Source organism: Vulpes lagopus, chromosome 4 (assembly GCF_018345385.1).
Source record: "Vulpes lagopus strain Blue_001 chromosome 4, ASM1834538v1, whole genome shotgun sequence".
NCBI lineage: Eukaryota > Metazoa > Chordata > Mammalia > Carnivora > Canidae > Vulpes > Vulpes lagopus.
In genome coordinates this window covers 113,707,276-113,724,352 of record NC_054827.1, presented here as the reverse complement: position 1 = coordinate 113,724,352, position 17,077 = coordinate 113,707,276, and positions in this window count along the sequence as shown.

Here is a 17,077-nt window from a genome sequence, read left to right as displayed (position 1 = left end):
GTTTCTGATTCAGATGCAGCATGAGACTTTCTTTCATTCACCATGTCTAAATTTAAAAGCCTGTCTTCTCCCTCCATAAGACTCAGGCCTCTTCCCTATAACATGGTAGAGAAGTCTTGGCTTCACATGGTGTTTAGGTTAGAGCTGCAAGAGGAGTTTAGGTGGGGGGGAGGGTAAGAAATGTCCAGAAGAGGACGCAAACTGAAGCGGAAAGGTGCTGCAGCTCAGAGAGCTCCGTGTGGCCGGGCTGCAGCACTGGTGCAGGCATGTGGGCTCCTGACCCACATGAGAGAGACTGGGCTCCTGACCCCCCAGCTGAGCGAGCGCTGGGGGTATCTGAGGGCTCAGGCCTTCCATTTCTTTAACCATCACTTTTATTCTTTCCCACGCTTTGCCCCCTCTCATCTTTGGTTCAGCAAAGACAACCTCTCTTGACAAAAATTTGAGTCGCTCAATATTATTGGTTTGCACATCTCACCCACTGTGTTTAAATTTGTATTCTGATATATGGTGGTCACCCCTTACCCACGGGGAATACGTTACAAGTCCCCTCACCCCTCGCCCCGTGGATGCTGAAATCGCAGATAGTACCAAACTCTATATACTCGGTGTTTTCTTTTTTTTCTTTTTTTTTTTTTTTTTTGCCTACTCGGTGTTTTCTACTACATGTACATACCTATAATAAAAGGTAAATAAATTCATTTATAAATTAGGCACAGTAAGAGATTAGCAGCAATAACTAATGATAAAAATAGAACATTTATAACATACTCTGATAAAAGTTAGGTGAACATGATCTCTTTCTCTGAATATCTTACTGTCTGTAACCCCCCTTCTTCTTGTGAGGATGTGAGATGATAAAATGCCCCTGTGAACAGGATGACATAGACATGATGACCTAGCGTTAGGCCGTTGGTGGCCTTCTTTCATGAGTCTGTTTCTGCCTTTTGTTTGTTCTGTTTTTTAGATTCCATGTTCAAGTGAAATCATATGGCATTTATCTTTCTTATTTATTTCACAAAGTGTAATGCCCTAGAGGTTCAACTATATTATTGCAAGTGGAACAATCTCATACTTTTTAAAAAATGGTTGAGTAGTATTCCTGTATGTATACACCACATCTTCTTTATCCATTCATCTGTCAATGGACACTTGGGCTGCCTCCATATCTTGGCTCTTGTAAATAATGCTGCTATCAACATAGGGGTGTATATAACTTTCTGAATTAGTATTTTCATTTTCCTTGGGAAATACCCAGAAGTGGAATTACTGGTTCATATGGTAATTCTTTTTGTAACTTGAGGAATGCGGGCTTTCCACCGTGGCTGCACCAGTTTGCATTCCCACCAACAGTACACAAGGGTTCCTTTTTCTCCACATCCTCACCAACATTTATTGTTTCTTGTATGTTTTATTTTAGCCATTCTGACAGCTTCAAACTGATCTCTCATTGTGGTTTTGATTTGTATTTCCCTGATGATGAGTGGTGTTGAGCATCTTTTCGTGTGTCTGTTGGGCATCTGTAGGTCCGCTTTGGAAAAGAAAACCTGACTATTCATGTCCTCTGCCCATTTTTAATCAGATTACTTGTTTTTTTAAGTGTTGAGTTGTGTTTTAGTGTTGAGTTTTTTTGAAGATTTATTTTAGAGAGAGAGAACAAAAAAGAGCATGGAAGGAGGGACAGGGAGAGAGGGAAAGAAAATCTTAAGCAGATCCCCCCAGAACATAGACCTGATTCAGGGCTCGACCCCATGACCCTGAGATCACAACTTAAGCCAAAACCAAGAGTCAGATACTTAACCAACTATGCCACCGAGGCACCTCAAGTTGTCTTTTCATTTTGTTGATTTCCTTCACTGCACAAAAGCTTTTTATGTTGGTATAGTTCTAACAGTTTATTTTTTCTTTTGTTTTTCTTGCTTGAGGAGACAGCTAGAGACATGTTGCGATGGCCGATGTCAAAGAAATTACTGCCTGTTTTCTTTCGGGATTTTTATAGTTTCAGGTGTCACATTAGCTCTTTAATCCATTTTGAATTTGTTTTTGTGTGTGGTGAAAGAAAATGGTCCAGTTTCATTCTTCTGCATGGAGCTGTCCAGTTTTCCCAACACCATTCATTGAGCCTGTCTTTTCCCTTGGATATTCTTGCCTCTGTTGTTGTAGGTTAATTGACCATATAATCATGGGTTTATTTCTGGGCTCTCTATTCTGTTCCATTAATCTGTGTGTCTATTTTTGTGTACACTGGTCTCACTTTTATTTTCTGTCTCTCTCTTTTTTTGCTAAGTCTTTATAGGGTTTATCAATTTCATTCACCTTTTCCAAGACCCAAGTTTTGGATTTCTTTATTTTTGTTGGTTTTCTATTTCACAGATTTCTACTCTTGTCTTTATTATTGCCTTTCTTCCTGTTACTTTAAATTTAATTTCTTCTTTTCCTCACTACTTCAGGTGACCACTTAGATCATTGATTCAAAACTTTTCTTCTGTAACATAAGCAATTAAAACCATAAATTTTCCTCTAAACACAGCTTTACCTGCATCCCACATATTCTGATATGTTGTTCTTTGGTTCTCTTTTAGTTTAAGACACTTTACTTTTATTTATTAAAGATTTTGTTCATTTATTTATATATTTATTTTACGGGGGAGGGTCAGAGGAAGAGAGAGAGGGAGTATCCCAAGCAGACTCACTGCTGAGCAAGGAGCCCAATGTGGTGTTCCATCCCTCAGCCCTAAGATTGCAACCTAAACTAAAACCAGAAGTCAGACGCTCAACCAACTGAGCCACCCAAATGCCTGTAAGATATTTTTAAAATTTCCTTGTGGATTTTTTTCTTTTACTCATGAGTTTTTTAGCAGGTGTTGCTTAATTTCCAATACTAGAGGCCCTTCTAGGTTTGTTTTTGTTATTATTTCTCAATAATAATAACAAAACAGACCCAAGATTGTATCACTTAAGGCACTAAGTCAGTAAACCAGGATTTAACACCTAACCTAACTGCAGTTTCAACTCCCCACAAATGTAACCTTTTACTAGTTGACATGAGGATTTCCTGATCAACCTTAGGAAATATACTGGTAGGCTCCTTCTGTTCCACTTAGGTAACTTTGCCTAGAAGAATGGATTCTTTGCTAATTTCCTTTTTTCCACTACTGCTCTACCTTTAAAAACCCTCCCTTTTCTGTAACCCTTTGGAACTCCACTCTCCTTGCTAGAAGGGGTGCTGCCCAATTCATGAATCTTTATTTTATTTTTTTTATAATTTTTTTATTTTTTATTTTTATTTATTTATGATAGTCACACAGAGAGAGAGAGAGAGAGAAAGAGAGAGAGAGAGAGGCAGAGACACAGGCAGAGGGAGAAGCAGGTTCCATGCACCAGGAGCCCAACGTGGGATTTGATCCCGGGTCTCCAGGATCGCACCCCAGGCCAAAGGCAGACGCCAAACCGCTGCACCACCCAGGGATCCCAATTCATGAATCTTTAATAAAACCCTTTAGATCTTCAAATTTACTTGGCTAAATTTTTTTTTAACATTTATAATTCCATTGTTATCAGAGAACATATCTATAAGATATAAAAATCCTTCATTGTTTATTTATTTGTTTATTTATTTATTTCATGGTCTAGCATATGACTTATCTTGGGGAATGTTCCATGTATTTTTTTTAAGATTTTATTTATTTATTCATGAGAGACACACAGAGAGAGGCAGAGACACTGGCAGAGGGAGAAGCAGACTCCCTGTGGGGAGCCCAACACAGGACTCAATCCCAGGACTCCAGGTCACAATCTGAGCCAAAGGCAGATGCTCTACCACTGAGCCACCCAGGTGCCCTGTCCTGTGTGTTCTTAATAAAAAAGAGCATATTCTGTGGTTATTGGGCAGAGTGATAAAATCATATTTGTAGCCAGGATGTGGCCAATTGTTCTGGAGACACTGGGTTTTTAAAAACTTGTTTGTCTTGGGGCTGCAATTCTTCAACTGCATAGGAAATTAAAACAGAGATCCAGGATCCAGGATCATTCCATAACAGTCAGGAAGAAGAGAGTCCCTACCAAGAGCCACTGTGACTGCTCCTCATATAAGTACAAAAGACTCTGGTAGGCATTTCACCATTAAAAACTTGTTTGTCTTGGGGCTGCAAATCTTCAGCTGTATAGGAAATTACAACAGAGATCCAGGATCATTCCATAGCAGTCAGGAAGAAGAGACTCCCTACCAAGAGCCCCTGTGACTGCTCCCCTTAAAAGCATAAAGGACTCTAGTGGGCATTTCAATGGCAGCCCTTGTTTGCTTGTCAGGAGCAAAGCTATAGGCATTATTACTCTGCCTCTCTACTCCCCTCCCTACCTACACTGAAGCAGAATTCTCTTTGCAGTAATGGATTCAAGGCTAAAGACTTTCTGCAATGTTTCAGTAAAGGTTTTTTTCTGGTGGACTTTGAGGTGTATCCCAACATAAGGCTATCCATGGCCACATGGTTTATTGGGATGTTGGTTTTTTAGGTTGGGTTCCCAAAAGCAAATATTGAGACAGAAGTCATGTGCAAATGATTTATTAAGAAAGTGCTCCAGGGAGAAACAAGAGAAGGAATGGGGGAAAGACATATGAGAAAGGTAAACGCCAACAAGAGTATGATGTTGGTCAAGCACCAACAGATACAGAAGGGAGTTCTGAACTACAACTACACCTCAGAGTGTGTCCTTCCTCATACCCTTGCACCAGTCAATAGCCACAGACTTGGAGTAAGGACACATTAACTCCCAGGTAATTCTGGCAAGTTTTGTGTGCTGATGTGCAGAGCAATCCCCATAGCCCCAAGACAGATACTGAACAGTCACAGGTAGAAGCTGTTGGAAATGAATGGCCTGGAAGCTGGAGGATTACAAGACAGAAATGGTGAAAGAGATTGTGATATTGTGATTAATAACAAGAAATATATATTTGGGGGCACCTGGGTGGCTCAGTCAGTGAACCATCTGCCTTTGGCTCAGGTCATGATCCCGGGGTCCTGTTATCGAGCCCCACATTTGGCTCTCTGCTCAGCGGGGAGCCTGCTTCTCCCTCTCCATCTGCCCCATCCCCCTGCTCATGCTCTCTCTCTTTCTCTCTCTCTCCCTCCCACTCTCTCTCTCTCAAACAAAATAATATCTTAAAAAAATGAAATATATGTTTGGTCTTTGTCCGTATTCCTGGAACAGAGCTCCTAAAATCCTTGGAATTTCCTAAGTGATGAGAGTCATAAAAGTACCTTTTAAAGTTGTATGAATGAGGTGAACTGGGAAGCCTTTAGGTCTTCCTAAGGGAAAGGTCTTTCCAAGGAAACTAAATTTGTGATTAGAGGGTTGGAACCCCCTGACCTCCATGGAGGGGAAAGGGGCTTGAGGTTAATCATTTGCCAGTGACTAATGATTTTATCAATCATGGTTATGTAATGATGCCTCCATGAAAAACCAGAAGGATGGAGTTTGGGGAGTTTCCAGGTTGGTGAACAGGTGTAGATCTGGGGAGAAGGGTGCTTGGAGAAGACATGGAAGCTCTGTACCTCGTTTCCATACCTCACTCACCCTGTGCATCTCTTCCATCTGGTGGTTCCTGAGTTACATTCTTTTATAATAAATTCGTGATCTAATGAGTACAATGTTTCTTTGAGTTCTGTGAGCCACTCTAGCAAATTAATCAAACCCAAGGAAGAGGCCCTGGGAACCTCCAATCTATCATGTTTGGTCAGAAGCCCAGGTGACAGCCTTGAGTTATGACTGGCATCTGAAGAGGGAGACAATCTTGTAGAACTTTATCTTAACCCATGGGATCTGATGTTACCTCCAGGTAGATAGTGCCAGAATTGAGTCGAACTGTTGAACAGCTGGTGATACAGAGAATTACCTGGTGTGGGGAAAAAAACAATACATGTTGGAATTGGGATCAGAATCAGAAGGATTGAAAGAGATATAGGTGAAGCGCCAACAGCATTTGCTATGGTAGGATACTTACGAATGGAAGAGATTGATATACTTAAAAAAAATGCTTTGCACTACTTTAGTAAGATGGCATTTAGTATATGATGCTTTTTAAGTGGGTGCCACAGAGAGCACAGCAGAAAGCTTCATGAGTCAACCCATTAATATTTCAAGATAAGAAAGTCATGTCTCTTTGATAGCTATGCATCTTATGCTTGCAAGAACTAAGAGCAAGAGCTAGGCTGTTTGATTCAGGTATCTGCACATATCTTGGACAATCTAATTTTCAAAATCCTATTTTGCCACTTTACCTCCTTGCCAAAAGTCTACAGTGAATTTCTTGCTGTTTCTGAGAGGCTTCACAAACTTCCTTTTCAGTATAATCTATAAAGTGTGTGTCTCATTAAAGTAAAAGACGGAGGTATTTCAGATCTGTGAAACCCTTTCACAACTCTTTGATGACAATAGTATATTACACTTTGCATATGGTGATATTTCTATATATCCTGTGAACATACATTTCTATTTATGTGATCAGTAATTTTTTATCTGGATGAAATTAAAGAGAATAATCCTGCTGTGGATTGTGCCTTTCTGTTGTATGCTTTAAAAATAGCAGGCATGGGGGCACCTGGGTGGCTACGACAGTTAAGTGTCTGCCTTTGGCTCAGGTCACAATCTCGGGGTCCTGGGATCCAGACCAGAGATGAGCTCCTTGCTCGTGGCGAGTCTGCTTCTCCCTTTCCCTTTTCTCTCTAGCCCTCCTTTCTGCTTGTGTTCAATCTCTCTCTCTCTCATAAATAAATAAATAAATAGATAGATAGATATTGAAAGAATAAAAATGGCAGGCAAGACAGTACTATGACCCATAATGGAACGTGTCGGAACATATCAATAGCTTTTTTTGGACTTCTTTATCATACTTGCTTTACTCATGTGAGCCATTCCTGGATCATGTGAGCTAAGTGAAGGAGAAGATTCTTGGGCGCCATCAAGTGGCCATATGGGGTATTACCTAAGGTCATCTAGGTGAAGACTGTGGGGCATCTCTGATTTCCCTCCTCAATGTGAGGCCTGGTTTTGGAGCAAAGCAACTTTCCAGAAAGTTGTCAGAGGAACCTAGTTGGTGGGTGAAGAAAACAAAGTGATGGCCTGAGAGGAGAGAAACGGTTGCAGCAACCAAAGCATTTTCAGCTGAAGCATTTCGCAAGGCTTCTTCAGAAGACAGTGGTGAGGCATATATAAAGTCCTTAATCTAAAGACATTTGGAGATTTATTTCTCTTCATTGTTTTCCCAGTTGGCCATAAATTTGAACAACCCCAAAGTCGCCTGGAGTCAATACAAACATTGGTGGATTTATTAAAAGGGTACATATGCTTATGAAAGCAGCCGGCAGATGTCAGACATCAAAGAGGGACATGACCTTCCTCATGAAATGAGACAAGTGAACAGATCCATCTATGTAAAAGATGACAGTAAAATGTCTTTGAGGCCATGATAGTTCAGTCAGGTAGACAGCAAGTGCCTCAGTTGAAAACCCAATATATCAGTCAGGGTCCCTACAGAAGAGAGCTGAAAAGGGGACATTTCAGAGAGGTTAAATGGAGGGATTACAAAGGTATGGGCAGGGTTCAGGAAACCAACTAGGGATGTCACCAGTAACAGAGAGAGGCTACCCTCATACGTGAGAGGGCAAGGAGAAGGAGTGGTTGTGGGAACTGCTCTCTATTCCCATCCTTTGATCTACTATTGATAAATGCCATTGGCCAAACCCAACTTCATGATTCAGAGAGGAGTGGACAGTGGATCTGAAGGCCCTAACAGAAAAAAATGTAGTATACTCGACATCAATTTGGCTTTTAAAAATAAGAGTAGTTTATTTATTTAACAAGATTTCCTGGGGCACTTGGGTGGCTCAGTGGTTGAACATCTGCCTTTGGCTCAGGTCATGATCCAGGGTCCTGGGATTGAGTCCCGCATTGGGCTCCCCGCAGGGAGCCTGCTTCTCCCTCTGCCTGTGTCTCTGCCTCTCTCTGTGTGTCTCTCATGAATGAATAAATAAAATAAAAAAAAAAGATTTCCTGAATTGGGGAAGCTCCATGATTGGTATAATTGGGGATGTCATGGAGGACCCAAAGGATTTCCATCTTTCTCCCCTGTCCTTCTATGGCTAGGATTCTGTCCCCACTACAAAAAGTTTGCTGTAGCTCCAGGTGCCACATGAAGACCTGACAATCATCAGCAAAAGAGAATGACTGTGGGAGTATCTTTTTGGGAATGAATAAAATCTTTCGCAGAAGTTTCCCCAGGAGATGTGTCTCCATGCATCACTGGAATAACTTTATCCACACAGGAACAATCCCATCTAGGGAAATGGTACCCAACTAATCAAATTTTCTCTCAAGCTGGGGACAGTGTCAGTTTGTAAGAGAAGAAGGATGTGCATAGATTCTTGCACAAAATCAAGATTCTGTTAACAAAAAAGAAGGCAGAAAGCTTGTCTGAAAGCAAACGGTGTGAAAACACCTTCAGACAATGATAGAGTTTCTAGTATGTTGGAGTTGGACATGAAGATGCAGGTTCTACTTGGTCCTGATATATGATGTATGATGACAATATGACCAGCTGAAATAGGTAAAATCAATACTAATATACTTGGGGGGTAGGTAGGAATTGTAGTTTGGTTTTAGAAAGAGTGCTGTACCTGAAGTAGAGCAGCCTGCTCCCCATTCAGAGGGCAGCCAAGCCAAAAGTAGAAGAAAGCTCCAACTAGATAGATGTTCCAATCACAGAACACAGGCTGGAGGCACATCCAGTGCTTCCAACTGCATGGAGAATTACAATAGGCAAAAGGGAGTTGTTTCTATTAGTCTTTGTGCAACAAAGGTGCTTTTCCCCCCCTCTAATGGCAAAAAAGAGTGAAGTGTTTACTAGAACCCAGAATAATTAATACTGAGGCTGACAAGACTTGTTTAAGGGAAGAAAAAGCCTTTTAAACCTAGGTAATCACTTAATGTTGTTAGCTTGAGTTAGATGCAGTAGGGGTTTTATATTTGAAGCATAATTTAATATTAACTGTCATCAAAAGCCAGACATGTCTAAGAAGGTATGCATTTGTAAAACTGTGGTGAGCCCAAGTCCCCTGAGGATGGTTACTCCCTTAGAAGAAAATGTGTGTCTCTCTCTTATGATTTGTCATGTCCAAGTAATGGGCTTGGGACTGGCATAACTATAATTTATTTTAGGGGCTTTGTGGCCCTTGAGAACACAGAAAGATTAAGAAATCTCATTTGAGGCCTTTTAGTGAGGAGGAGGCAAACAGAAGGCTGTTCACATATTGGATGAGAACATTTCTAGGAAATGTTGTTATTTAAATCACTTTTAAGACTTAGTACAGGAGTTCTGGGCTGCAGCTGCAGATTAAACATGCACATCTACATTCACTCCCTCTAAAACCTTTACTAAAACCATAGTAAACTGATTTAAAAAAAAAAAACTACAATAAACTTGCAAGGATGAGGAGAACAGAGGAGACACCAGTAACAAAATTATGGAGGCCACAACAGAAGAGGAATGGTGATTGTCTTAGTAGATCTAAAAAGGGGCCATTCCTGAGCCAATAGTGGGATAAGGTGAAAACCAACTCAGTTTCTACCACAGAATCCTAAAAAGGAACAGCCGTCAGAAGAACAAGGTATCTCTGGAATTAGGAGTGAAGGAAGGCCTAAAATAATGAGTACTGGGCAAAGGCAGATTGCAAGTAGTTAAATCCCTGGATCCTCTCACCTATTGCATCCATTTGGGCTGGTTTCCCATCAGCACACTCATTGTGACCATACTTTTGTTGAATTCTTTGAACATACTTTCTTTTACATTCTTGAATATGTTTATAATATTTTCCTTAAAGTCTTTGCTAAATCCAACATCTGTATCTTGTTGTTAGTTTGGGCCACATGTTCCTGTTTTCCAGAGCATCTACTGGATGAGATGCTGTAGATGCTCTAGATTGTGTTATCTGCTAGATCTCTCATATATGTTTGATTCTCAACTCTGTAGCAGCTTCTCTCTTGGAAGCCTCAGACAGTCTTCCCCAACACATGTGCATCCCAGCTCTCAGACAGCAAGTCTCAGGGGACCCGCCACATAGATTTCTGCTTCCCACAGATGAGACAACATCCTTTCTGGTGCCATGACCTAAGATTGTGTCTGCTTCAGCAGCCCTGAATTCTACTCTTCAACACAGCAGGGCATCTCTACTCTGCTAGGAGTCCAGCTCACTATGCTATGGTTGGAAAACTGTTCCTCAATAGAAGGCCAAAACAATTTGGAGTATATCTCCTGTGTTCCCCTTCTCTTGGAGGTCACTGTCATGCACTGCCAGTTGTCCAGTGCCTGAAGAATAGTTGCTCCTTCTTCTGGTCACCTTTACTGTTGTTATTAGGAAAGCTAATCTGGCACCAGGATTATACTATCACTGGAACCCTCCCATGCTAGATTTTTATTTTCTTTTTCTTTTTTTAATTTTTATTTTATTATTATTTTTAAAGATTTTATTTATTTACTCATGAGAGACAGAGAGGCAGAGACACAGGCAGAGAGAGAAGCAGACTCCATGCAGGGAGCTCACTGTGGGACTCGATCCCGGGTCTCCAGGATCGCGCCCTGGGCTGAAGGCAGGCACTCAACCACTAAGGCACCCAGGTGTCCCTCTTTCTTTTTTAAAAAAGATTTTATTTATTTATTTGAGAGAAAGAGAGAGCACACAAGTAGAGGAGGGGAGAGGCAGAGGGAGACACAGATTCCTTGCTGAACTCAATCCCACAATCCTGAGATCATGACCTGATCCGAAACCAAGAGTTGGATGCCTAACCTACTAAGCCACCCTGGCACTCCCGGATTTTTATTTTCTTATGGCATCTTTCCTCCTCCCCTTCTTCATCCATTTAAGCCAGGTCTGTGTTTATTGGCTCAGATGAGAGATGAAGCAATAATGAAAGCAGAAAATACAGAAGTCCCCCCGCCCCCCGCCTTATCTGCTCTTTCATTTTCCATGGTTTCAGTTACCCATGGTCACCACAGTTCAGAAGCAGATGATTCTCCTCCTGATGTATCATCAGGTCAGCAGTAGCCTAATGCTACGTCAGAGTCCCTATGTCATTCACCTCACTTTATCTCATCAATGACATAGGCATTCTGTCATCGTCCATCTTCATAAGAATGAGTCCAAAGCAGCGCCTGGTGGTGTAGTCACCTAAGCATCCAACTCTTGGTTTTGACTCAGGTTGTGATCTCAGAGCCATAGGATTGAGCCCTGCATGGGGGCTCTGTGCTCAGCGGAGAGTCTGCTTAAGACTCTCTCTCCCTCTCCTTCTCCCCTGTGTACTCTCTTTCTCAAATGCATTAATAAATCTTCAAAGGAAAGAAAAAGAGTGAGTACAGAACAATAAGTTAGTTTGAGAGGGAGACCACATTCACATAACTTTCATTATAGTATAGTGTTAGAATTGTTCTACTATTATTAGGTATCATTGTTAATTTCTTGATTTATAAATGAAACTTTATCATAGGTATGTGTGTATAGAGGCAAAAATAGCATATAGGTTCAGTACTTCTGTGATTTCAGGCCATCCCCTGGGAGGGGTCTTGGAATGTACCCCCTGAAGATAAAGGGAGACTACTCTAGTCTGAAACCAATAGTTCTCAGAGGCCTTCACTGATTAAGAAGAGGGTTTCTCTATGGAGACTAGATAAAAGCCCCTCAAGCAGGGGAAAAATAAACGAGGAATTGATTTATGAGAACAGGGATGAGTTCAGTGGGTTCAAGAAAAAGGCCTGGGGCCCTGCTTCCGGGCCAGCTCCCCAGGGAACATGATTGCAGAGAGGGCACTGCTGTCTAGGGTATCTGGGGAAGCCGTGCTCTGGGCAGACTCTCCAACTGCCCTTGGTCAGCACAGTAGCAGCAGAAAGATTCCCACCCCCAAACCGGGAAAAGAAGTTGAGGAGGGAGTCCACGGGCCTGAGGAAGGCACACACACAGGAACAAGATACTTCTTGGTGACTATGGGGAAAGGTATTTTTTTTTTCTTTAATGATAGTCACACAGAGAGAGAGAGAGAGAGAGAGAGAGAGAGGCAGAGACACAGGCAGAGGGAGAAGCAGGCTCCAGGCACCGGGAGCCCAATGTGGGATTCAATCCTGGGTCTCCAGGATCACGCCTGGGCCAAAGGCAGGCGCTAAACCTCTGCGCCACCCAGGGATCCCCTGGGGAAAGGTATTTAAGGACCACCCGCTCTTGACACATCGGCACAACGTGAGCCTCTAGAACGTAAGACACACCATTCGGCAGAGAGGAAAGAAGATCCCAAATTCCGGAGATTCATTTGCTGTCACTCTAGCTGGTGGGGAGCCCAAAACATAAAATTATCTAAAAATAAATAAAATTGCTATTTATTGGGGGTGCCTGGATGGTTCAGTCAATGAAGCATCTGCCTTTGGCTCAGGTCATGATCCTGGGGCACTGGTATCAAGCTCCAGGTGGGGCTCCCTGCTCAATGGGGAGTCTGCTTCTCTGTCTCCCTCTCCCTGTCCCCCTGTTTGTGCATTCTGTCTCAAAACAATAAATAAAATCTTTTAAAAAGGAACGAAAATGCTATTTATTGCCCACCGGGGTTGGTAAGCTGAAATTCATGCCATAACAGGACAAGACACCGTTTGTGAGGACTTTATAGAGAGTCTTACACTCATTATCTCATTTAAGCTCATTTTATGTGATGGGAGTTCACCCTCTCAGACTCCCCCGATGAATCTTCTGACCAACCAGAAGTACTCGCCTGAGAAAAACTTAATGAAAACAGATATTGGGCAGCCCGGGTGGCCCAGTGGTTTGGTGCCGCCTTCGGCCCAGGGCCTGATCCCAGGATCCAGGATCGAGTCCCACATCGGGCTCCCTGCATGGAGCCTGCTTCTCCCTCTGCCTGTGTCTCTGCCTCTCTCTCTCTCTCTGTCTGTCATGAATAAATAAATAAAATCTTTAAAATAAAAAAATAAAAACAGACATTTACCGTGTGCCAGGCATTATGCAAAGGGCCTTATGTCACTGAATCCTCACCCCAAAACTAGAGACATGTGCTACCACCTCCATTTTACAAATGTGAAAACAAATTCAGAGTTGTCTGTCAAATGATGTGGCTTTCCGATTCAAGCCTGCTAGAAGCTTTGCTTTATGTTATTTATAATCCACGAGAGAAAACAAGATCTAATAGGAGCATCTACAATAGGATTTAGAAAGTGAGTTTATTTATAGTTCAAATATACAAATTCCCTTTTATTTTCTAAAACAAACATTCTAAGATTAACAGAATAATCTTCTTGGCTAAATACTGTATTCTGGAAAGACGTTAAACAAAAACTTTGCAGTTAACATTGTTCGTTCTATTCTTTCATCTTTCTGAACTTCAGTTTGGATATTTTCCATTGGCCTGTCTTCAAGTTTAGGTTACTAATCTCTTGCCTCTCTTGTGTCTACTCTGCTGCTCAGAGATATTAAATAATAATAATATCTGAATTATCATTTCAGATATTATATCCGTCAATTCTAGAATGTTCACGTATTCCAAATCTCTATTGAAATTCCCCATTTCATCACCATTTTGTCCACTGCTCCCACTATTTTCTTTAACATATTTTTAAAAAGATTTTATTTATTCATTTTAGGAAGAGAGAGAGGGAGTGGGAAGAGGGAGGGTGAGAGGGAAGGGGAGGGTCTCAAGCAGGTTCCCAGCAGAGTGAGGACCACCACCTGGGGTTTAGTTCCGGGCTTAGACCTGAAATCATGACCTGTGCCGAAATCAAGAGTTGGAAGCTCAACAGACAGAACAGCCCAGATGCCCCTTCTTTAACATATTTAAATAATTATTTTAAGTCCTTCACATCCGGATCAGATGTGGGTCTACCTTTACTGTCTCATTTTTTTCCCCTCTTGATTATCAGTTGCATTGCCCTCCTGTATTAGTTTCCTATTGCTGCTATAATAAATAACCACAAAATTAGTGATCTAAGACACCACTGATTTATTATCTTAGAGTTCCAGAGGTCAGAAGTCCAGAACCAGTCTCACTGGGCTCAAGTCAAGGTGTTGGCAGTGTTGGTTCCTTCTGAAGGCTCCAGAAGAGAGAATACATTTGTCTTTTCCAGCTTCTAGGAGCCACCTGCATTCTTTGCCTTGTGACCTCTTCTTCACATAACTCCAACTTCTGGCTTCCATCTGCACATCTCCTACTACTGACTCTGACCCTCCTGCCTCTCTCTTGTAAGGACCCTTGTGCTTTTATTAGCCCCCCATCCCAATAAGCCAGGATAATCTCTCCATTTTAAGACCCTCAATCTCGGGCTCCCTGTATGGAGTCTGCTTCTCCCTCTCCCTCTTCCTGCCTCTCTCTCTGTGTCTCTCATGAATAAATAAATAAAATCTTAAAAAAAAGATCCTCAATCGCATCTGCAAAGTCTCTACATCCACAGGTTTCAGGAATTAGGACACACACATCTTTGGGAGGCTGTTGTTCAGTCTACCATACCTGCTTTTTCTATGACTTGTAGCTTTCTGTTATGCCAAATACTGTGTATAAACGAATCACAGAAGTTAAAGTTAATCACATTTTCACCTGGAGGGTTTACCCATCGTCTTTAAGGCAACGTAGCTCAAAGGGATGATGCCTCAATCCAATCAGGAACTGAGCTGAGTTGGAGTGAGTTGCAGCTTTAATTAGACTCTGTCTATCCCTGTTTTTAATTATCCTGAGAATGAGACCTGCCTTGCGTTATAGGCCCTTCCCTCTAGCAGGACTCCACCTTCCAAACACTAAGAGGCAGGAGATCTTACTCTGCCTTTCCAGTCCAAGCCCTGGTGGGTCCTCCCCTATCCCACCCCCAATCTATCCCAGCACTTACCAATTACCCATGGGGAAAAAAGCATCATATCTAGATTCTAGCCTATAACAATAGCCTGAGTGGCCTCAACAATTCAATGTAAGCCAATCTCAGTTTTTAGCTTATGCCCAGACTTCACAAATGACCCAAGGAAAAAGGACTGACAATCTCAGCTCACCTAAAATGGGCTCTTCCTTCTCTGCTTCCACTGTTCTCTGATATCTTTAAAAATATGATTTTTGGGGACGCCTGGGTGGCTCAGTGGTTGAGCATCTGCCTTCAGCTCAGGGCGTGATTCCAGGGTCCTGAGATCAAGTCCCACATCAGGCTCTCTGCGGGGAGCCAGCTTCTCCCTCTGCCTATGTTTCTGCCTCTCTCTCTGTGTCTCTCATGAATAAATAAATAAAATCTTTAAAAATATGTATGATTTTTGTAGTTTACCCCCCTGCCGCCTGCCAAATTGCTGCAGCAGGAATGATGACCTACTGATACCTAACTACATCTTACTCAGAGACAAAAGTTCCTTGTGGATAACATTGAATGTTCTGCAAGAACTTTGCAGTTATCACTAGATATCTCAGAAAGCTTCTTGCATCTTCTCAGTAAACATAGTACTAGTACAAGGCAGGCTATGTATACACACCGTTAAATTTACTTATTTGTTTGTTACAGTAGGCTCCACATCCGGCATGGAGCCCAACACAGGGTTTTAACTCATGACCTGAGATCAGGACCTCAGCTGAGATCACAAGTCAGATGCTCAACCAACTTTGCCATCCAGGCACTCCTAATTATTTTTTTTAGGTTTTATTTTTTTAATAATCTCTATACCCAATGTGGGGCTCAAATTCACGACTCCCAAAGAGATTAAGAGTTGCGTGCTGCTCTGACTGAGCCAGCCAGGCACCGCTAACCTTAGATTTAATTAAGATCTTTCTCCATCTACCTGTTCTCTTAACTGTTCTTTTTTTTACTTTGTTTCTCGGTGGTTCGGAATGTAAATATACTTATCTTACTAGCATAGTCTTTGAAAATTCAATATTGTTGATGTAATAAGATTTGTTCTTCCTAAGGTTTATCAAATACCATTGCAACCTCTAGATTTTGTATTTTTAGAATTCTGTATTTAATACTATGAATAGGTAACATTCTTAGAAATGTAAATGTCAAAAGATAGAAAAGAATATACAGTGACATCTATGATTTTTCCCAATTTACTCAGTTTCTATTCCATAATAGGTATCCTTGATTATCAGTTTCCTACTTAACAGAAAAGATTAAATGCATTTGCAAGCAGATATGTATAAACGCTATTTTCTCCTCCTTTTATCACACAAACAGTAATATAGTAGGTCCACCAGTTTGCACCTTGCGTTTTTTTAAGTATGAAAGGGAACTTATCAGTTCCCGTACTTTACCGAACTGTGGGATCCAGGGTGTGGAACAATCCAATCAGAACCCAGTTTCTTTCCCACTCTTGCCTGTACTCTTCTCTGTGGTGGTTTTTACCTAGGCTAGGTCCCACTTCTCCTCCACCTGGTGCTCCCCTCCCAATCCCAGCTCCAAGAGGACACCCTAAAGGGTGGCAACCTCACCAGAAAGGTTGCACCTGTCAGACTCCCAGTACGTTCAGCAATGGACTAACTGGACTCACAGGCCCATCCCTGAACCAGTAACAGAGGCCAAGACAGCAGGAGATGCAGATTGTCCAAGCGGAAGTCACATGACCATGTCAGGCGCTCTAGGCTTAAGGAGTCAGTTCCACAAGGCATGAGTCCCCTGCACCGAGAGTTGGGAAGGGGTGGCTCTCCCAGGGAATATCAAGGTGCAAGCAGACAGGTGAAGGTGACAGCTATCTACTGCAAAAGGTGTTCTTTCATTGTCTTTGGGTGTTTGGGTTTGTTTTTTTTTTGTTTTTTTTTTTTTTGGCTCTTTCATGGCTGGAAGCTGTGTGGTTATGCCTAACACATGTGCAGCTGAGGTGACACATAGCCAGCAGCACTAGCTTCTTGGAAAATGCCCCAGGGTGGAAAAGGGTTGCTAAAACTGTTTTCCTGGATTCTGTATATGTCTCTTTGGCATCTGTTAACCACAAGGCCAAAGTTGTTTACACCTTGCCTGCTATCCACTTTTGCAAGCTCGGAAAGTCTTATTACAAACCCTCCAACCCATCCCAAGCCCACA